This window comes from Ptychodera flava, chromosome 8 (assembly GCF_041260155.1).
Source record: "Ptychodera flava strain L36383 chromosome 8, AS_Pfla_20210202, whole genome shotgun sequence".
NCBI lineage: Eukaryota > Metazoa > Hemichordata > Enteropneusta > Ptychoderidae > Ptychodera > Ptychodera flava.
In genome coordinates, this window is record NC_091935.1 from 8,627,138 (window position 1) to 8,651,331 (window position 24,194).

Here is a 24,194-nt window from a genome sequence, read left to right on the forward strand (position 1 = left end):
AATTATCAGAATTTGCTGTCCTTTCATCCTTTCCAAATTCAATGTACAGTTTGTATGTGTGCCTTGTGTACCTTTAGTAGAAACCACTCGTCTTTCTTTAATATCCCATTATATTTGCAATGTCAGATTTCCAGCCTAGTCAGCCCTCAACACACTAACTACTGTCAGAGAATCCAATCGATGTAGCGATATGAAATTGCGTCATACCAAGATTGAATCTTTCTCCAGGCTAGAATATATAGAGACCTTTAAATCCAACCACCCACCATATCCCATCATCCTCTTTGTGAGAATGCAGCGACAAGATATGTCTCTGTAGTTGTATGTGTACCGATACATCTTAAGATGAGGAGATAAACCAGAAGAGAAAAAAAAAACAAATTTGATTATGCAGTAATCAGTAAAATTGACTGGAACAGAATACGGCAGACATTGGCAATTACAATCTACTTCAGCATACAGGAATTTGATTTTGGTCAAACATGCCCTGATTTGACTAAGGGAACTGTGCAAAAAACGTCATCAATTGATGAAATTGAAACCCTATTTTTACTCAGGGAGCTTTCAAGAACATCCAATGCATCGTATAAATAAAAAGACATAAGCAAGATTTGCATTTAGTTGTCACCTTTCAGTAATTGTCAGTTTCTTTCTCTACAAAATTTAATGTGAGAAGACAAAGGATTTACTTAAAATAAAGCACATACACAAAAACAAACGTGGAATATATATTCCGGGAAAGTGTGATATTTAATATATATATATATATATATATATATATATATATATATATATATATATATATATATATATATATATATATTATATATAATATATATATATATATATATATATATATATATATACATATACACACACACACAATAAAGATGAGAACACATCAAGTATGTTTGGTACCTATTACTTGAGTTTCATGCATTCACCGCCCGTAAACACATGTTGAAAACAGTTTTACATGCATGCATTGTTGCTGAAGCTGTATTAATTGTTTTGCTACTATATGTATACACTAGCATACATGTAGTCTTATACACGTAATGTACGATATAGGCCTGTTTGTTTGTGCTGTTTTGTAGCCTTCAGATGGCAATCTTGATAAATGACTGTTTTTATGAGATGAAATACAGAAAACTCCCGACGATGTGAAAAGACTTTGAAAAGAAATGTTGAAGTATATTGAGAAATCTGTGTAGCAAAATTGGTCTGCTGTGTGATAGGCCTGGGCCTGCTTAAAGGCAAAATGACTCGGAATTGGGAACAGAAGCAAATTGAAATCATCTTATAATCTGAAACTGAGCAGGGATATTTGTATTCCATGAGCAATGCACCAATCCAAACAGTGTCATTGCTTATCGACTTAAAATGAACTGTTTGAAGTGAATTTACAAACACAGAGGCAGTAAACCGCCCTTTGTGACAGTGTCAGATGGGATTTGCATTGAGTAAAGCCCCATTACTTTGCAATACTGTCATTGCATTTTATGGCACCCTGGCGGCACTGCCTATATTGAATGTAAACTTTAATTACAGACTTTAAAAGCTGAACCCTTGGGACAATATACATTTGTATCACCTGCAAAAAACAGTTTGTATGTGTTATGTCACAGGTGCTTTGGTGAAAATACTAGATTATAGATACGCCTTTATATTTCAGTCTAGTAAAAATGTTCTTGCGCTAGTTGAAAGTTATAAATATCTAAGAGTATGAGACTTTCAGATGACTACCTGTAACAAAGGCTAAAATTTGAAGAACTCCCGTTCCAAAATATGAGAAAGGTGTCTGAAATTTCACTAATAACTGTCCGTTCGTTGCAAAGAAATCAGTATGTTCATTGCCTCTTCATTCCCTTGACTATGAGTATATACCATGTACTGTACATGAATATAGCAATAATTCATGGTCAGTGGACTATAGCATCTTTTATCAGCTGATAAAACATCTTTGTCGGCACCTGACCTCTGTAAATATACAAAGGTTTTGAAAACTCGCTGGGATGTAATGAGTTTGACTTACAGGTTACATGTCAGTGACGACATCGTTGATGATGTGGCATAAAACTTGAAAAGTACATGTACATCACTCAATTCATGTGTGGTTAGCGGCTCATGTCACACGCCCCATCAAATGCTGCATAAAACATATCATCGTCGGCCCACAGGGTGTTAAGTCCCAGTGAAAGCGCATACAAATACTACCGTAATTACAAAGTACAAGAAAGTGTCTCTCAGTTGTCAATACCCTACACTGCACATCAGCAGTGTAGTGTTTTGTGAAACATGTCCACAGTTAAATCACAGCAGCTAGGTGTAGGCGCAGTCAATCATGACAGCTGCAATCAATAGGTGTCATCAATGAACAACCAAAGGACATCGCGAGCAAACCATAAATTTAAACCTTCAAATCATGCGTACTTGACAGTCACCTGACAAACACATCAAATGCGGTGTAATCTATCTTTTGATATTGTGAAATTAATGATATTAGGACCATTATAGTCAGTAAAATTTGTTTATATATTTTCAAAATATGATACAGACTATAAAGTGATAAGAATATTCCTGCCATGTTTATTTTCACCAGGAATTTCAGTAGTTCTAGAAATTGTCAGGTGTTCACCCTAAAATGCAAACAGTTTTAATCATACTGGTACATTTTACTTTGGTAAAATAATAGATGCTTTTACTTTTGAAACTATTTAAAACGCACTTGTGCTTCTTGAAAATTAAAAATATATGTAAGAGCATATAAATTTTCACATTTCTTGCAAATTTTTTAAAATTTTTTTTGTAATTTTTTTTTGTAAATTTTTTTTCTCATGTAATTTTTTGTCATACAATGGATCACACCTTTTCGCAGTCTCTTGACAGAGGAGTTCAGACCCCTTGTCTACGTGTAGAAAATATTTGTGACAACACTCACTGCTCCAGAATTTGCACGTAAACAGGTAATACCGCTGGCATTATCCTCCTGACCCTTGACTTTCCAGCTTACATCAGAACTGATCGTTAGGTATTTATAGGTCGATTTCCTCAGAAAACTTGTAGAAATGATCGTTATTCTGAGAGCTTTCTAAGACGTAGGAGGACAGACTTCAAGCACTCATGTTATCAATCATTGATATGAGATAGCTATGACAAGTAGGTTTCCTTACGTGAGAGCCAGAAATGTCTCAAGTCGAATTGAAAATCTCCTTGGAGGTTGATTTCTGCTCTGCAAGTATGATGAACTGCAGCTTTAATTCATTTAGATTTGATTTACATTTAGTATGTATAATGGTGGAGTTTTCAAATTAATGTCTCACATAAGGATTTCAAAATTTATCTTCATATCAATGTGGTATACCGGTAGAATTTGTTGCCAGCTCTTTTAGTATTAGCTGCAGACAAACATGTGCGTATATCATTACCTGGCATATGTGTGCACAAAAACATATATAAGCTGAAGTCATCAATAATTGACTGTTGTTTAAATCAATTTATTTGAAAGAATTTCTTGAGCAGTAACCCAGAGTGAACTTTCTCAACATTTCAGTTGCAGCAAATATTTTTTTACTCAAACAATCGGAGACTTTTTCCCAATTACCTTTGACAGGATCATTTCAATGCAAGAGCACATGTACTAGTATGCCATTCGGACAGAATAAATACAGGTCTGTAAGACTTATTAATAACAACTCAATTGTTAACATGTTATACATTGTAATTTCATAGGACCAGTGTAGAATACACAACATGACAAACCCCCAAATATAAAGATTTTTGAATATTTTTGAGAAAATATCGGCCACCAAACACCCTCCCTGTTCATTGAACAGTTTAGTCACGTGTACAAATCACACTTATCATCATTTTGCAATCATCTGAAGTGTCAAATAAGGTGTGAATTCACAGCACAAAAATATTTAACCCTCGTGAAGCCTGAAGTCACAAAATTCATGGCTCAGTCATTTTCTGCTTTTCGCATGATGACTTTCATACATAAAAAAATATTAAGAAATAAATAAAGTGAAAAATATAGCCCCAGGAGTTTATTAAATTGTCATGTACATGAAGCTAAGATTATGGCCCATTACGCAGAAATTCAGTTGCAAAAACTTTGGAATTTGTGTTTAGCCTGCTTTCCAAGTTAAGAATATCAGAATGCATTAAGGGTGACTAAGCCAGTCACTGAATGCTGTCTAATGATAATCTTCATCAGTTTGCTTCTCCCTCAGTGAGAACCAATCAATTCTCCAATGTCAGCAGGCATTGACTTTTCGGTGAAACGAGTGCAGAAATTTTGTTACGACAACCATCTGCTACTTGTCTGAGTATTGGAATTTCTATAACTCTTGAAAAAATCATAACCTTCAATCATAAATACGTAATGTAATTTCATGGAAACTACATTGACGAAACAAAAATAGTTGATATCTTAATACTAAGGGTAGCATTAGTAGTGTTGTTAGAAATCTTTGAAGATATTAATGGTAAAATCTTTCCCGAGCCTATGTAGAGAAGAAAAATTTGAATGTTATAGGATTCCCAACACGCAAAACTTTCAGTCGTTGATAAACTAACATAGCCAGATGTAACCGGGTAAGCGATAGGGACTAACAGGTTACTTAGTGTCACAGTCGATATGCAACATTGTTTCATTGATGTCACGGCTTGTTAAACCCCCAGATCAGTCATCTCGCTGCTAATGACCAGAATAAATTGTGAGTGAAAGAGGATTACTCACGCTGATGGAAGTGCTGTCGTGAGAGGATGTACTGAGATAGCGTGCCGGCATTGCATGGCTTGACAGAAAGCCAGATCGATAAACTGTAATTGCTCCTGAATCTTAAGAACATCCTGTCCTGGCCTGCTTTTATTTTCCATGCACTTTACTCCAGGTTGTGAGATTGTGCGCCCGTGAAAAAGCAGATATTTCAAGTGATTGACTGGCTAAATATACCGTCACTTAGACTTATCAAAATTCAAATATTCATCATTTTTTCTGAACTTTGTATGGTGCTTTTTCAAATGACTGACTTGTGTTCACGTAATACCACCTCAGTGTAATCCCATACTGAGGATAGTATCGTAGTCAGTCTTAATAGCTTGTCGTGCTGCCAGTCAGCCAATGATAGTCATGTATTGCAGGTGTCAATCAATATCAAACTGTCTTCTACCAGATACAGCCAATCAAGATAGACAGTAGGCAAGCAGCCAGTCACGTCAATGTTGTTCTTTGATGGCCGGTAATTCACTTTCTCTGAAGTTCAAGTTCACATAAAGTTTGCCGACAACTTGACTCAAATTTAGAGTTGCAATGCCTGGGAAGATATATTTGGTGATGCAAACCTACCATTCAAAAGCAAAGTAACCATTTTGTTACAGAATTTCAATTTACGAACTTTGCATAAAATTGAGTGGCGCAGTAATGTTGTTTAATTTGCTGCCACAGGAGAATAATTAACAAATATCAATACCGTACCTGCATTGAGCCAGGCTGACATTAGAATTTTCATAACCCTAGTTATTTTATATTGATAAAAATCTGAACATTTATTTCTTAGAGTCGTCATACTGACATTTGTTGGAGTAGGGGGTAGTATGTACAAAACCAAAGAGAAATGAAAGCACTCATGTAGTCTACCAGTATATGAAAGGAAGTCATTTATAGTTTCCCTCCTGAAGTGTATGAAAAAGAAGTCTGCGAGTAAGCAGTCTGGCAGCTTTATCAATTTGAGATGTTCACATAATGGTACAGTGTTTGTGACTTTTGTTCACCATTCAGACGCATTGTTACTATAGATCACCAGTATCATCGAGATGTTTCACTGAACAGTAAAGTCTGAAATGCACCAAGGACTATTCTTATTCTGTACGATGCCGACATATTGTACCCAATGCTGATGAAGTGTTCATGATTATTGCATGAAAGAGAGAGTGTGAGTTGGGGTATCATTTGAATATCAATTTAGATGTCTTGCCACTGCTAGTATGGTAAGTTGCATGTACCATCTGAAGGTATTCATGTAAGAGTGCTTGTTCAACACAGCATGCAGTGGATGAGTTTGAAAGCTGACAAATTCACTCCTGTTCTTTTTATTATCGAGAGTCAGGTAGCTTAAAATTTAATTTTCACAGCTGCAAATAAAAGCACCAGCAACAGCTTGATTTGTAAGCATCTGACGTTCCGCGCCGTGTCTGTTACCAAGGAAAACAGTTGATTGCTTAGTGACCAGCCTCCTGCATATAAATCATTGGAGATCCGATAATTGGGCACATCTCCTTTCTTCACGAACTGAGCCAGTGTTTCTGCATGCCGCAGTAGCTCCTATCACCATGGATACAGCAATTTTCACCCCTCAGGCAGATCAATAACCCACTAATAATCTCCCGGGTAATAACATTGGATGGCCATCTCTAGGCCGTTTATTGATTACTCATAGTCTGCTGCAGAATTGTATTCCTGTCCATCTGTAGTCTGTACAATGTCTTCTTTCCTTCCCAGAAGAAGAATTTTCTTCCCTTCATTATTTGTATTGTTGATGAGTACCCCAGGGAAAGTTGCAAGCCCATTGCTGTCTTCTTGTTCCTCATGAGTTGCATCCTGATGATGATAAAGGTACAACCACTGATGCAATTGTCGCTGCCAGTACTTTGGATACAGATTATCTTGAATAGTCTGTCCAGTAACTTGAATAGTCACGGTCAGTATTTACCTGAAAAAATATAACATTTGCATTTTGAAACTTATACAGTATGTTGCATTGGTAGACTAACCCTTCCATGTTAATGTCAACGTATGACTCATTTCAAATTTGACAAAATCAAATATTTTTGCTGCAAATTTTTGTTTTCTATAAATCAAGAATCATGAAAAAATTCTCTTCAATTTAAAAGAATGCATTCCCATGAAATAATGAATTCTCAAGACATAATCAGCTCCTCAATTCTTACAGTACATGATAAAACATCCCGTGTGAATATATGGAAAAATGATTACAATGTGACAAATTCTTCTATTTCTCAATGTGAACAATATTCATCGACCATTTCACTTACATTTTTTGTCCACAATAAAGGAATTTCAGAGAATTAAATCACAAAGAATATGACTTTCTTTGTTTTTTCCTTCATTATAAACATAGTTGCAGTGAATTATTTAGATATACACCTAGACTGAAGCATTTGCATAAAAGATTAACTGTTTAAAAGCTCCAGAACCTCCTGAAAACTTTTTACAAACAGTCAGACTACGTCTAGATGTTGATGGTCGTACTTTGAAAGGTTATCTGTCAAGGTACTGTGCATGGAAACTATGCTGTCGCTGTTCAGAATAATGCGACTGAAATACGTCAACGTCCAGATGTATCTTTGAATGACGGCTTCCCACAGCTATGCTGTTTCTACTAAGAAGAACACATAATGCATTCAATACAGAGAAATATTGTCACTTAACAGGGTCATATCACTTGGCAGACAGTCAAAAAAGAAAAAGAATACACAAACATCAAGAAAACTGTGGTTTACCACAGTGCGCTTCTAAAATTACCACAACTACGCACTTAATTTGCAATTATTCCTGTCAAATATTTCCTCAAAACTAATTTACCGTCGCCAAGATGTGATTTTAGAGCCTAGATTTCAGGGTCACACAGCTAGAATATCTGCAAAATTCAATTTACCCAAGGAATGCCATGCACCATTTCCTTGTCAAATATTGTTAGAAATGCAAAATTACTAAAGTGCAACTGTCAAGCTAGAGAAAGCGTTTTAGCAATTGTGTGCGTTGTCGCATAATTACTTTTGTGGTTGTCAAGGCTTCTCGAAGTCACCAAGAGTTAACATTCACTTTCACCTGAGAAGACATTTCTCGATTTAATTATGGATGTTCCGCTTCAAAGGGGATTCTCAGCATCTGTATATATTTCAGTTGAAAATTTTATCTGCCAGTTCAATCGTGAATCTTTTCGTGTGCAAGCTTTTTCAATGCTTGACGGTACCTGTATATGAATATCTTATCTGTTTTATTTTGCAAATGGGATAAATTGTCCCATATCATAAATGCTGATGAAATGTCATCAAATCTTTGAGATAATTAAAAACATATTTGAATATATCTAAGCAGTGTTTGGGACTTGTTATCAGTGTATTTTTCATTGATTTTCTGCCAGAACAAACCATTGCACCAAGTATTTTTTTTTTCAATTTCCGCAATTACATACCAGTGATGAACAGGAAAATTTTAAATGAAGTCCTCATTTCTTTGCAAAACGTGAGAAACACTCATAGCATACTGGTACAGGGGATGTAGGTGTTTTTGCACACTTGCCAATGCTATGAAGATTATATACAGAATGTGCACAAAGTATATACATTTGCTGGTTCAGATTGCATCTAATTCTATGTACGAATTGCTGTTGGTTTTATCAACCCCATCATACCCAAACACCGGTAATTCTACCCATATGAATGCGTCCAGGTATATCTGGCATTTTAGCTTGATGCTCTTTCAAGTTCAATTTCAGCTTTCAAAGGTAACTGGACCTATATGATTTACAGCCATAGGAAGATATCCACAATCGTAATCAATTTTTATGGGTGCGTGTGGGCTTTCCTTTGCAAATGTAGATTGTAATCTGATATGAGAGAGTAATGGTTTCCCTTATCACTTATCACTGGAATTCTATTAATAGGGCTTACAGTTGTCCAGTTGTCCCTTTTTACTGCCAAATGTAACCTACTAGATGGACTGGATGAGTTGTGTCGGGCCACTTAGAAAATGATAAACTGGCATTCCAGCTGTGTCTTTATCAAATGATGTTAAAAAATTCATCTCAGAGTTTGAAACACTTGATAAATATTTAAATAATAAGATACAGTATTTTATAAAAGGTACTTTTTGAGCTGCATCTAGAGATGTGATGTTCAAATTAAAAAAAGAAAATGTTTTGTGCCTGCATGTTCATAAAATTTCTTTTGTAAAGTTCCAAATTTGAAGCTACCAGATCAAGTTTGGAAACTCATGGATTCTTTCTACTGTGATTATTCTTACAACTGTTCATTTGATAGGATTTTCACGAGATATTTGATGTTTCACGTTGGCCTTAGGTACTGAATAAGTTACACTGTTTATGCTGCATGGAAACTTTAACAGCACTAGCTTGTATACACATCTACAGATCTGTCAAAGCCAGTGATAAAAATCATACATGTAATCAAGCTTTACTCAAACAGATAACTGTACGTCAGCCTCCAGGTTTATCAGAACCTGCAGTAGTCTATTCATTCAAATACAATTGATGTTTCTCAAACAGAAATTAATCTCCCAGTAGTATACGATCAAAAGTGATCATTCAAGCAGGTGTTGATGATAATTTAAGTATTTTTATTTGGTATATTGACTTTAGTGTGTTTCTTATTCCCAATTATTTCTTATAACACTCTCTTATCAGGCAGTGTCAATAGAGCCAGTATGGTGTTGTAATATCACGTGGTTACTTGAATGTAAATGTATCGGTATTTGTTCAGAATTAAATAGCCAGAAATGTATACTGTAATGTAATTAATAATGTAATTAATAATGTAACTGTATACTAGTAATAAGGTAGGTATTCAGTGAGAACATCGTTTGGCAAAACATATTTGAAGATCAGTTTTAGTACCAGTGAAGTAACAGTATTGTTCTGCATAAATTGGACATTTAATTACCATAAATGGTTTTCTGAAACTTTCATGTACTACTACCGGTAGTAGTACAAGTCGTCATTTTTGCATTGAATTATAAAGTCTTGAAACCGTTACAAATATTGCTACACTTTTGGGTTATACGGTACCAGTCTGTTACATGACTTTCTCATACAAGATATTCTGTAAAATCTCTTGACAGGATGTATTTACTGTATATGTATATCTTGTAAGCGAATTTGAGCCTACGTTAGAGTCACTATTTACATATAACCTGCATATCACATGTACTACCGGGTATATCGGTAGACCAAGCGTATTGTCCGCCCACTTTTCCTCAAACAGCTTTGATATTCCGTTGTGGGAGTCTTTGTACTTGGTTTAATCAAATCAGCTTCTCATGCTTCCATGATAGAGCCACTCTAAGCTCCGGGCTTATTTGATTTCCGCAATCATGTTTGAAGTTTAAACTTCTCATCAGGTTAAATGGAGCACATGGGTTTAGAAATGACGTTTGAAGTTTAATCTCTCATCAGGTTAAACAGAGCAAACGGTTTGCAATGTACAGAAATGTACAGAAGAGTAGGGAATAATGATATTACAAAGCACAAATATTGTATCAGAGTTCCTTTCATGTGAGAGACATGGTATTAGTTTCAGAACGGCAATTTAATAATATAAGACTTTTGATATATAAATTATTAAGTTGAAAGTTCGTCAGCAAAAAAAGGAAACGTTTTCAAGTTTTTATGTGCCCAGGATGCAATGGGAAATACAAAACTTTAAATACAGTGGCCAAAATGCAGGCAACAGGACAGTGATGAACACTTGTTTGAATAATAGTAAAATAATGGAAAAAATGTTCCTTTTTTTATGATTTATATTTAAACACCGTCTTAGCTTTACAAAATGACAATTGATTTCAGACAGCCAAGGGAATTTCAATTACTGTTAACTTGTTCACTATGAAAGGATATGCACCCTTATTCACTTGAAAAAAAGAGAAATTTTTGAAAAGAAGTAAAATTCATAAAAAGAGCCTATGAAGCAAATTATCAAGACATTTAATGTCTATATTTTCAGATTTCTATTAATAATTATTCTCGTGACATTGAACGCCTGTATGCAATGCAAGGTTTATGCAGGAACATGAAAAAGTACACGGTCTGCATTGAACGTCTTAATAGGAATATAGAAATCATGTATACAATATTCAAAGAATACACAGGTACATAGATCAGCCCATGTGTAAAAATCCACCATTAAGAGTGTACATCTATGCGCACAAAGAGCCATTTTGATAGTTGCAATCATTATGATATTCCCATAATGCATTATTCAAAGCATTGGAACACATTCATGCATGCAAGATGTATGATATGAATTAAAAGCATTTTACATGTTTGTTAACTACACTACAGTTTACAGCTGTAAAAATGTCATACACATCTGTGAGAAATCGTTTCCATATTCTCATATCTGTAGTTTCTAGTTTATTTATGTAAAATGTAGTTAAACCTGTCTTTACATGAAAATATATTGACCATTTAACATATGTTAGTTACTAATTAAACAAAGCACTTTAACTCAAACATTCAGTCATTGTAGAAACATGTTGATTGAAAACTGATATTGTGTCCTGGAAAATCTATATTCTGTTCAAAAATATTTTGAATTTCAATTGTCTTGGCTTCCAAAATTAAGCATGATAAACCCCATGGTACAATATTGGTATATTGTCTGACAAGAATGTGATGCGCTTTCTCATCATTTGATTTCCAGGAAAAAATTTTTTCAATAAATGTTTTCAATAAATGTATTTATACTCAAATGAAACAGAAATAATATGCCTAATATACATTGTCATTGTACAGTTCATCTTCCTCTACAACAATATAAGCTGAAAAAGACTGTGTTTTTGTGATATATCGGTACGGCTAGCAGACTCCTTGATGGCGTAACATAGCAGCATTCTGTGGTACTTTCTCAATCTCAATAGGTGCAACGTTTTCAAGTGTGTTTTCTTACACATGAGAATCACCCAGAAATGCCAAAAGTCAACATGTGACTACACCGTGCCATCATAAATCTGAGAATTCAATGCAGGGTTTATTCACTCAAACATGGTTTGGTCAAAACTCAATTTTATCAATATTAGTGATTGTTGGACGGTATACAGAGAATTAAGCGTTTTCCTGCCAAGTCGGTGAAAATCCGCTTGAAATTCGGTGTAGCTAGAATCTGAGCAGCCACGGCCGTTATCCTGCCAAGGCGGTGGAAATCGGGCTACTTTTTGGTACCCCTTTCTCGACGGAACTACGTGTGTAGCAAACCCTTGCTCGCGCTAGGGGTCGTTCGAGGACAGGTTTTGGGCGAGGAACGGCGTTTGCTCTCGAAATGGGTTCACAGAGAGTCCAACGACAGGGAAAGGTGCGGAAGCTACCCAGCCAGTCCCCCACCCCGTTGGGGGACTGGTTTTTTTTGGGGGGACGAGTAGCGTACTTGGCAGGTTAGCACGGTGACGTATCCTAGCGGAGTTTGGGCTAACTTGGCTCTGAGGCACTACATAGATTGCGGCCGAAATTGACCGTCTCGGCAACGCTAATCTGTAAGGCAAACCGCCTAAGACCGCCTCAGCTGGCGGTGCAATTTTTGCCAATGGTGCGAGTCGAAAATCACGGACTTAGTCCTGATTGACGGGAAGTGCGGACGGATTTGACGGACTCGGCTTGATTAGTCCCTGACATGGAACTGATCCGAACGGACTTGAGCGACATTTGTGAAGGGTAACCACCGCTTTTAACCGACTTGTTACCTTCTCGAAAAGACTACCCACTCAGATGTCGGACGTTGTCGGCTGCACTTGGCTCTAGACGTTCAAGCCGTGCAACGAAACACACCGCCTCAGCCTTGCCACTCACGAACTGGCCTCAAAATTTGATACCATTGTTCACCGACTTGGCGGCTGCGGTTAGGTGCGTGAACCGTTGTTCACCGACTTGTTACGCCTATGTTGTCCCTGTGAAGTTCGGCTAACGGCCGAGTCTAACGGGAGTTGGCAGACCTGGTAGACGTACCTGTCGGTATATTCCGAGTTTTACGCACTCGGGCGTCAATGACGGGTCGTCATCACCGCTGATGACGTAGACGTGCTGGCCATGTTATTTGAAGGAGCCATGTTTGCCCAACGGACGAGGCCGAGACAGCCGTTGACAATTTTGCATCCTTCATCTTTGACCGCCTTAGTTGGGTAAGCCGCTCGGCAGGCGACGGTTATGACCTAAACAAGCCGCTGAAGCACTGTTCGTTGCCGTACAAGAACGAGACGGCCAGTCCATTACTGCTTAATGGGCGATCTGTCGGGTTGGCTTGTCACCGACTTGGATGACAATATGCCCTGCGCAGGCGTACTTAGAAGGGACATGAGGTTAAAGATACGGGTTTCCCACCCGTACTAAACATGGGCTTGGGCCAACGTCCTTGGGTGGCAGGTGCGCATGCCACGTACCCAGCTGGACGGAATGTCAAGTTGAGATGCTAATGACATTGACTATGTTATGCTAAGTGCTCGAGGGATTTGCATTGCAAATGAGTATTATTAGCATATCAAATGGTGCGGACAGGCAATTTACATGACGGGTAGGAATGTCAGCGCCGGTTGGTGGACTGATTGCCGTAGGTCCATTATAATAACAGGTGGCTGCATATAAACACCCCTGCGTCCAATCATGTCCAGGGCTTTGTTTCCCTGTGGCTTTAAAAGGGTGGGACCTGCTAGTCTGTCGACACTGTTCCAGACATGAGCTTGACGGACCGCAAAAGTTTTCTGAAGGCGAGCAGACGACTGAAGCTCAAAGATGCAGAGTCTCCGGGCGGTAGTGGTAGCGATCGTTGTGATGTCCCTAGTAAACGTTCTAAGAAGTCGGGCAAGAAACGCTCCCGTAAGGCGAAGCTATCTCCGGCTGAAAAACCCAGTGGTAAGCGTAAACGTAAGACTGATCGTTCTGCCGATGAGGATGATGATGGGTCACCGGTTGCCAGTGGTTCTCACCCGGCTACTCCGGGAGAGACTACTTCACCTGCAGAGACTACATCTGCTCTTGTGGGAGATACTTCACCTGCACAGACTACGTCTGCTGCTGCTAGTGAGACAGTGAGTAACGAGACGGCTGATGCCATTGGTTCTCCCCCGGCTGCTCCAGGAGAGACACCACCTGTTGCTGTGCACCATGAGCCCTCATCCTGCGTCAGGAGAGGTTCCTGTGCCCAGTGCGAAAGAGCTTGAGTCCTCGTCATCAGCAGAGGCTGCCCAGCCCGCTCCTGCCATAGTTTCGTGTGCTGCGATGTCCCCGCCGAAAAAGATAGTGCGGAGGGTTCGTTTCAGGATAGCCCACCTGATTTTGAGCAGATATGATCCTTGATGCCGCTACGGGCGAGTTCAGGCCCAGACGCCCAGACGACGGTGATATCACCACTGAGTCCGACTCGGAGGTTGACGAGGATGCGGCAGAGGACGATGACTTTTATGACAGGCAGTATGTAGGTGAGGCAAGCTCTGACGACGATGATGACGTTGCTGCTGTGTTGGCGGAGGACGACACCCCTCCTGTCTGGCGTATGTCGGAAACTACCGATGCTAATATATTTGAGGAGACCGATTTTGACCATGAGAGAGGACCGACTTTCACCTTGCCCAGCCACTCCCGTGAGATCGATTACTTTTTTAAGTTTATTCCAGCTACACTGATCAGATTGGCAAAGGACGAGACTAATAAATACGCCAAATTCCACCAGCGATATATCGCTAGGAAGATCGATAAATACTGGCGTAACTGCTGACTACCGAGAGGTGCAGGCGTTCATTGGCGTCTTAGTCTGTATGGGTATCGACCGTAAATCATCAGTGGAGGATTATTGGTCTAGCGATCCCTTTCTGAGAAACCAGGGTATTTCTACTGTGATTACCCGCAGTCGCTTTCAGCAGCTTATGCGATACTTTCATCTGGCAGACCCAGAGAACGATCCACGTCGTGATCCTGATGAGGCACGCCGCCGACGTCGGTGTCAGGAGGATCCCCTTTATAAAATCAATCCATGGATGGAGCCCATAGTTGACAGGTGCGTAAATAATTATAAGATGGGTAGAGAGATCTCCATCGACGAGGGCATGGTGTGATTTAAGGGCCGTTCTAAATTTAAGTAGAGATTACCGCATAAGCCTGATCGAGACGGTTTTAAGATATGGCAGCTGTGCGACTCCACCACTGCATACATCGCTAACTTTGCACCGTACCTCGGTGTGAAATTTCGGGATCGGACTGATGGGAGACGGCAGGAGCGAGGGTGTGGGGAAAAAAATTACGGGGGGGCTGGTCCAGCCATTTTGTGGATATAATCACAGCCTATTTTGTGATAGCCTGTTTAGCACGGTCGTTACTGCTAGAGAGCTGATGGAGACCGGGATCTACATGGTCGGGAGTTTTAACCGCCGTAATCGTCGCACCATGCCCCCTCAATTAATTCCGCCAGGTAAGAGGAAGCGCCTTCCTCTGTCTGTTGGGGATATGAAAGCCACGACCAGAACGGACTCTCGTCTTAACATCACTGCTTATCAGGATAGTAACGCTCAGGTGCTGATCTTGAATACGGTCTATCCACCCTTGGAGTGCGTGCCAGTGGGGGAGGGAGACGAGCAGCGACAAGTGCCTCTGTCGCTGTATAATTATCGCCGGTACATGGGAGGTGTCGACCGAGCCAACCAGAACGCAAGTACTTTCACACTGGGCGCAAGAATCACAGATGGTGGACATATCTGGATGTTACCTGATTGATGTTGCCCTGGTAAATGCATATATATGCTTCAAGCATGTACACCCTGATAGTAAGCTGACCCATAAGATGTTTCATCTGCGTGTCGGGAAACAACTCATTGGCGGTTATTGTGGGCGATCGCAGCCCAGTGTGAGAGAGGTCGAGGCCACCGTTTCTCTTGCCTCGTACATAAATCCACAAAATCAGCTGATGCACGTTGTCAGCCGTTTGGAGGGGCGGCAGAAATGCTGTAAAGTGTGCAGCAGAGAGGGTAAGACCACTGCGAGCGGACGACTGTCTGAGACGTCCAAAGGATGTAGTCTCTGCGGGGTTCATCTTCACGAGGGCGAGTGTTTTGCGGCTTTTCATCATCGCATGATTGCTACGAGGTAAGAGGAGTGTTGGCGTGCAGACCTCTACTCACACAGCCCCGACGACACCAATCAGCAAGAGAACCCGACGTAAATAACGGACAGGGGACAGCTTCGCCTAACAGTGGCTTGACTGTATTCTTAACACGGACCATGATCACATTTTGAGCACGGTTGTGCCGTTTGTTTGTGCTTTACGATCCCGCTGATTGTAAATTGAAACATGGATATTTTGTACAATCCCCCCGATTGTAATCTTTGTAACACGGACCATGCACTCGGACGTCGAGACAGACTCTGAGATTTATTATTGGGCATAATGTAAATTATTCCCGAATAAAATACTATCTATGGATCGCATATTTTCGTTTGTTTTGTTTAGACGGATTATTTTGTACAGTTCCCCCTATTATAATTTTTGTAACACGGATCTGCCACCCCGATTGTAATTTTGAAACACGGACCATGCACTCGGACGTCGAGACAGACTCCGAGATTTATTGTTCGGCATAATGTAAATTATTCCCGAATAAAATACTATCTATGATCGCATATTTTCGTTTGTTTTGTTTTTACCCCCACTTTCATTTTGGCAGATCCGTAAGGACGCTATAGTAATGGATGAACGTGCGTTGTATCACGTGGGAGGGGCACAGCCCAACGGAGGCTGTGCTCGTGCGACGTAGACGTTGTACCAACCATCTGTCGTTTGGGTTAGTGCATAGAGCAGTTGCACTGTCCAGAGCTAAGGTGGTACAAAACTGCACCTTAGTAACAACTGCACAACTAACCTGTTAGGAAACGGTAACACTAACGAGCTAAGTGTGCACTGAACTGGCCAAACTACGTACACGCCTTCCTTCAATGGCGAAGCTATGTCATTGACACTACGTCAAAGCAGACTGCACTGTGCGACTCTTCCAAGTCGTTCAAAGTACGTGGCCAAGTGACACAACCCAGGGGGAACAGGACAGGTTTGAGGGTGCTGCCGCACCCATAGCACTAACCCCTGGGTCTTCTACTAACCCACGAGCGAGGTGATGTTTCCCGGTGTGGACATGCGTGCCGGCGAATGAGCTTTACTTCCGCAAAAGTAAGCTAGAAAAGGGCATAAAAGTGCACGTCCCCCGGGGCAAACAACGCCCGAGACCTCGTCATTTTCTCGACACAACCTCATCAGCGGTTGCCCCTCTATACGGGCATGCAAAAATTTTTGAAGTCTAACATGTATATGGTCGGTAATCGTACCCGAAAATGCGTTTTTTTCCCGCCAAATGCCTGGCAGGAAAGCGTGCAGGAGAGCCTATCTTCTGTAGACACGGAAAAGGGGGCCGGTTTTGACCGACTTGGCAGGATAACGGACAGGGGCGCTCGGCAGGAAAAGGGTTAAGCGTGAAGAGGTCATGGCAAAATATGCATAATACAGGTATACATGTACATGTACCGATCAGTTCAGTTGTACATGTGAACCATGGTCTTTCATCAAAATCAAACTTCTCTTTTAAAGTTTGATACTGTCAAATTGTTCTTGGTTATTTTAAAGGCATCACTGCTGAAAAATCACATTTGATGCCATACAAGTTCAGGAAACTTCGCCTGGTACACATTTAGGAATTACTTTGATTAAGTGCCATTTATGAAATTCATGGCAATTTAGAGAACAGCCTGTCAATTTGATACAAGACTGGCAATTGTCCAGCGTACATTTCATCAGCGTTTCTCATCCATGCAGAACTCTGTCACCCCTCATGTTTTAATACTTTTTTCCTTGTTCGATTCAATTTATTTTATTTTAGTTTGTTTCATTCTTCTACTAAGGTTTTTGCTGTTTTGCATGAGCTTTGTATCAAAACCTCTCAGTGTTGAAATGTGATGAGTTTTTGGAATTTCAACACTCAGTGTAAACTTCTTGGTCAAAACAATCTTCATTTGGTTACATTTTTTGCTCACGTGTTTACACACGTGGGCATATGTCGCAGCGATGTCTGTGTGTCTGTGTGTCTGTCTGTCTGTCTGTGTACTCAATATCTCAAAAACACCTCATCAGATCAAAATCAAATCTGGTACATAGATTCAGTTTGCAAATGGCAAGAACTGATTAGTTTTTGGTGGATGTGGCTTACTTACTTTTTGCTCATTTGCATAATTAATGATTTTAGAAAAAACAGGTATATATTGACAACGACAGCACACAATTTGATGAGATTCGCTACAAATGTTGATCACACCAAGATATATCAGTTTTGAAAGATATTAAGGGGTGACGTGAAAGATAATTACTAATTTGCATGTTTAATGAAATTTCTAATTAGGAGTATATATCTGAATTTACTCGATCAAAATTGACGAAACTTGGTATGCATATTGAAGATACTATGATTTAACCTTATTGAAAGTCATTAAGCATTTTTACTTCATGCAAATCCTAATTTGCATATTTAATGAATTTTTGAAATTAAGGATATCTATTTGAAGTTACATGACCAAAATTGATGAAACTTGCCATGTACATTAAAGATACTATGATAGAACATTATTAAATGTCATTCAGCATTTTTACATCAGCCAATTCCTAATTTGCATATTTTATGAACTTTCCTAATTAGGGGTATTTATTTGAATTAACGAGACCAAAGTTGATGAAACTGGCTATGTACATTAAAGATACTATGATAGAACATTATTGAAAATCATTAAGCATTTGAACTTTAGCCAATTCCCTATTTGCATATTTAATGAACTTTCATAATCAGGGATATTTATCTGTATTGACTGAACAAAAGTTGACAAAACTTGCTATGTACATTACAGATGCTACGATACGACATTATTGAAAGTCATTAAGCATTTTTACTTCATCCAGCTCCTAATTTGCATATTTAATGAATTTTTGAAATTAGGGATATATATTTGAATTTACATGACCAAAATTGATGAAACTTGCTATGTACATTAAAGATACTATTATGTAAGCTGACATTATTGAAAGGCATTAAGCATTTTTGCTTCAGCCAATTCCTAATGTGTGTATTTAATTAACGTTCCTAATTAGGGATATATTCTTGGATTTATTTGATCAAAGTTGGCATAACATGCTATGACATTGATGATTATACCAGGTTATACCAATTTGGAAGTCATTTCGCACTTAAGTTTTCATGTCAGCTAATTAATAGTTTGCATATCAAATGAGCTTTCAAAGTTTGGAATATATAGTTTGAAGGACTTGACCAAAGGCAATTACACTTGCTATATAAGTGGTGATACAATTATAGCAGTCAAAGAAATTAATTATTTTTATTTCAGTTAATTACATATTTTAATACTTAATGACCTATAGAGTTAATCTGTGGTGAATATTGTTTATTATGTTGATCATAATACTTTCAATGAAGTTGCAAAGTTGCAAACATGTGGCAAATGTTCATATTTATACATAACTGCAATATTTAATGAAACACGTGAGCATTTACAGTTCATATCTGGTCACTGGTACCATACATGTACATGCATGGTAGATGTACCATACATGTACATGTATGGTAGATGAACCATGTTTCAACGTGTAATGATGAGCAGAACATGCAATAATTCACTGAATCCAATGGCATTGATGTAGAAAATTTGCTTCATGATAATATCTGCCCCCCAGGGTAAGCTATGATGCCAAGACACCCATGGTATATATCGAACCAAGCGGACATGAGATGAACAATGTCAAATGGAATATTATATCTGTTTGATCAATTTTCCCCAAGTCACGATTTCTTGGTGTGATAACGCCACGTGAGTGTAACAAAGCCAATTACCTCATTCAGCATTTTTCTGATAACGCTATTTTAGGACATACACTGTAGCTGTTGATGCAAAATTCCTGCTCTCTAGCCATTCCCAAAACTTTAGAATATGGCTTTCAGATTTTTAGGTCTCTCTTACTGAAGTTGCATTGAAAAATAACTTGGTGTCAGAGTTCATTCTACAACTATAATGCTGAAGATACAGATTATCGTGCAAAACTATGTGCAGTTTACACATATGTGACAAAGATTACAGGAGAAATTTGTGCATTCAGGTTACACATTATTTAAATCATATGATATTAATCAGTATCTGTACCACGTAAGATTCAATTCCTGAAATGTAAAGGTATGTTCTGACATGCACAGCGTTTACTTTGATTTTGAGTAAGTTGTGGCATGAAAATTTCACATTGCCTTTTATTGCCTAAAATCTGATACTGTGTGAGTACAGCATGGTTAGTCAAGTGAATTCATGACAGGGTTATATTAGCTATGCACAAATAAATGCATGATGTGCAACAAATTTTTGCAAAAAGATGTTCTAAAGCTCAAATAAAATTTAGAGTTGCATTCATAATACGGAAATACATGTAGCCCGTAGCGCTTGTTGAATTTGAAAGCTTGTCTGATTCACTGATTGCTAATTATTGGAATAGTGTCCTATACATGTAGATCATGCAGAGTATGGTGACACTGTAAAGGAATGATGAAGATGCTTTTTAACCAAAACACAAGTCACAGCATGAACAGGCTGACTCAAAGACCAATTCTAATTCATCTGAATAGAAAGACAGCGAAAATTGTGACAAAGTATCATTTAAACCACACACATCCAAAAAGTGTATTGTATACCATGGCTAACATGCATAATAGCCTAATTGACAAACCTCGGTGGCATCTCCAAGGGTTGCCTGGCAACCGCCTCCTCCTATTCAGCTTCCATTACAGCCATTATTGTCATCACGACGTGGTAAATTGCTGGGATTTATGCGCAGGCGGCTCTGTCGCATGCCAAAATTGCATTAAACGAGATGGTTAGGCTACGCTATGCCTCTTTCACTGTGTGATTCACACAGTCTTGTCAAAAGTGTTTGAGACACATGCAGATAATTCCACACTTCCTGTTGTTTGTGATTTTTGTGGTGTAAGACCAGTTCTTTCTCTGAATTGCACTTTCAGTCAAAATGAGACCTCAACAGCAGATATTCATCACTTGACTCAATTTCAACTTCAAGCACCTGTTATTAAAACTTTAAGAGTGCTATAAATGCATTTTCTTATTGCAAGAACTTGGTAAATGTAACCTGCCGATTTTACTTCTGGAGGTTGAAAACATTCAGTTCACAATAATGTGTGTGTGTGAGCTTTTCTGTGACAATTTATTTTATTTTATTTACAGTTAAATATTCATTTTACTGACAAAGTTCGATAGATAGTGGTTTGTGTTTGTGTTTGTGGTTGGCAAAAAGGGAACTAGACATACTATCTAAATTGAGGAGTTACCAAGACTGTCAAGTGTACATGTAACTATAATGTATTGTCCAGCAGTGAACAACATCATCAGATATGCACAAACAACCCTTCAAATGATGCGTTCTTAGTGGAATGTGTGTGGATGTGTGGTGTTGTTTTGACTTCTCATGATTGAGACGATAATTACAATTGACAGTGTTGGCAACTCAATGTAGACAGAACCGGTATGTCTAGTTCTCGTTTTGCCAACGGTTCAATACAAACCACTGTAAAGTGCAATTTTCCAGTTTTATGGAGCCAATGCGTAGACATGGTATCATACATTTTATTGCTCAAAAACATAAATGATATTTTGAGGTTTCATAAAAATAGTATGCATGCAAAAAGAGAACGCCTCCCTCAAGTCCTTCCCTGAAGTCAAATATTGTGATATAATAATCCAAGCATTTTGAATTGTATATGATTTCATTTCTTTTCTCACGATGCATAATTTTGAAAAGGTACTTGCTCAGGTAATAGGCGGCTGTAATAATGTACAAGCCAAAAGTTGTGAACATTGCGTGACGTTACATATCTGCCCTACAGAAATACAATTTAATAATGAAATGGATGAAAGAAATGCATACTTCAGACAGATAGTAAAAGTCTGCCTTTTCAAATATCCTTGTAAAGTCGGAGTTTGATAAGTGTTATATTGTGTTTATCACGATTCAAAGATATTGATACTGAAGGAATACTATAGGTTGGTGAATATTCAGGCAATACTGAAGGATTAAATATGCCTGCAGGTGCTAATGCTTACACTGCTCCAAATATATGTACACCTACTCATGTGTATGAAACTTTGGACTGGCAGTATTGGTGTGGTATTTGTGTGCTGAAGGAGGCCTGATATTGCTTCAGTATCTTTGAATTTGATAATTTGTACAGTTCTGCATAAAATTTTACCAAATATCTCAAAAATGCTGCTACACACAAGTATGGATTTTCCGAATTTTCCATTGCTTTTTTAGATGTGGTTAAAAGTTTCATCATATCAGAACCTGCGAAGTTCACTTTAACATAGGATTACATGTACTGTGACAGCTAGACAAATACATACCATGGAACAGTGAGGAACAGCTTCTTTGTACAAAACATCAAAATATTACATATTTTCTAAGTACATAAGATTAGCTGAATCATATTCAAAACTTCCCAAACAAAAAAAATTTCTCTGTCTGGTTGTGTCTGTACATCATTGGTCACATATTACTGTGAAATTGCTCTGAAATAAAAAAAATTATTTTGGTGGTTGTTACAAATTTCTCCATTCACTGGTTACCTATGAATTTGAATCTTTCTCCATCACATCAAAGGCACGACATATACATGTATGTTAAAAAAGGCAATGCTGATCCCCTGAAGGAATTTCTAGCGTGAGACACAGTAAGACAGACATGGCACGTTGAATAACAGGCTGGGCATAACTTAAATAGATTTTGAAAAGTTCATGACCAGAATTATCAGCTTGTGAAAACTACCGCAGATGCTACTCTACAAATGTGTCAGTGTCTATGCTAGTTGAAGTCTATTGTGTGATATACTGGTTGTGAATGCAAAAGGAATTAATTAATTTTGTTAGGATCTGTCAATTTTTTACTATGCCTTTCAATGTCAATAAGTACATGTAAGTAGTGGGTAAATATTAGGATGTGAATTCATTCTTGTAGCCTAACATTGAAATTATTGTCATTCTAAAATCTTTCCTTGAGAAGATAAAAGCCACAAGAATGAATCAAAGATTTTCAAATTTAACAACTTGTCTTCTTCACATTTTTTGTGAGAGAATTTTACAGTAAAAAGTAAATTGCAATGTAAATTGTATGTGCCACAAGCACTTCCTAATGTCAGACACATGAAAAGACCAGTCTGCTGATTTCTTATTCAAAACTTTGCACATTGCTCAAGGTAGCACGCATCTCAAAACGGAAAGGCATAAACTTTTTTTCTCCATATTGCATCAGGGAAAGTTCAAATAATTTGCTTTCAAAATTAAGGATTGAAATTTGGGAGTCACCAGGCAAATTTTGATACAGGAGAAACAAATTCGACATAAAATCTACCGATATTTGAAATTCAAAATGGCCACGATCCCATGGGGATAAATTAATCCTATTTCTACTAGGCGCCATAGACAAACCATAGAAATAAATACCACTTTGGAGAAAGAGGATTAGAATTTTCGATTTTCTCAAAATGAGATGATTAAAACTCTGTTTACTTGACAAGCTCTAAAATACTTCCACACAACCATAGAGTTGAAAAATACTTTGAAAATTTGAGTGTCTGAATATCTGTCCCCAGGGCACATTGTAATTCTTTGGTTCTCAGAATGGTAATATTGTGTGTGCTGACACAAACACCCCAGTTAATGTATCATGATACATTGGTAAGGCACACACCGGTAGTTAGGTAACTGTAGGCATACATTGCATGAAATATTAAAACCCTCGTGATGGTGGATTAACAAGGTATTGCCTTTGTGGAAATAAAATTGTGAAGACCAAACACTGCCTCCAGAATTACCCAGTATGCATCTGTTGAAAATATCAGGAGTCTAACGTTTTTCAAGTGTTCTCTCCGGTGTGTTTATTTAATGGATTTTCCATTGATACTGTTTTATTCTTTGCTTCCTACCATTCTCTCCCCGTCATTTCCTGCCGTGTAAAACATATTCAATAATGTAAAACTTTCCATTGCTAAAAGCTTTTGATTGAGTCGCCGTATAAAATGCCATGCTTGTTTCAAAATCAATGAATAATTGTAAGAGTGGAATATCCGGTTAACTACACTCAATGATTTACTTCCATAAATTTCATCTTTCCTTCGGCTGAGCCGTAACATTCAGCGGTAGATGCTCAGCAATACATGGTAACTTGCGCTTCCGTTCCGATATACATTTGTAGTTCACTTTGACAGCATTACAGTAGGTATGAATGAATGCTGATAAATTGCAATATGAAAGTAAACTTTCCTTTCTGTGAGGTTGACTTTCTGCTTTCTGATAGCAGAC

The 24,194-nt window shown here is 38.3% G+C and overlaps 1 protein-coding gene across 1 annotated transcript in view; it reads left to right on the forward strand.

Annotated features, from left to right (window-relative positions):
- The window catches only part of LOC139138399 (mpv17-like protein 2), a 44,165-nt gene that overhangs the window by 10,624 nt on the left and 9,347 nt on the right, over positions 1-24,194 (forward strand). The gene's annotated exons all lie outside the window — the stretch shown is intronic.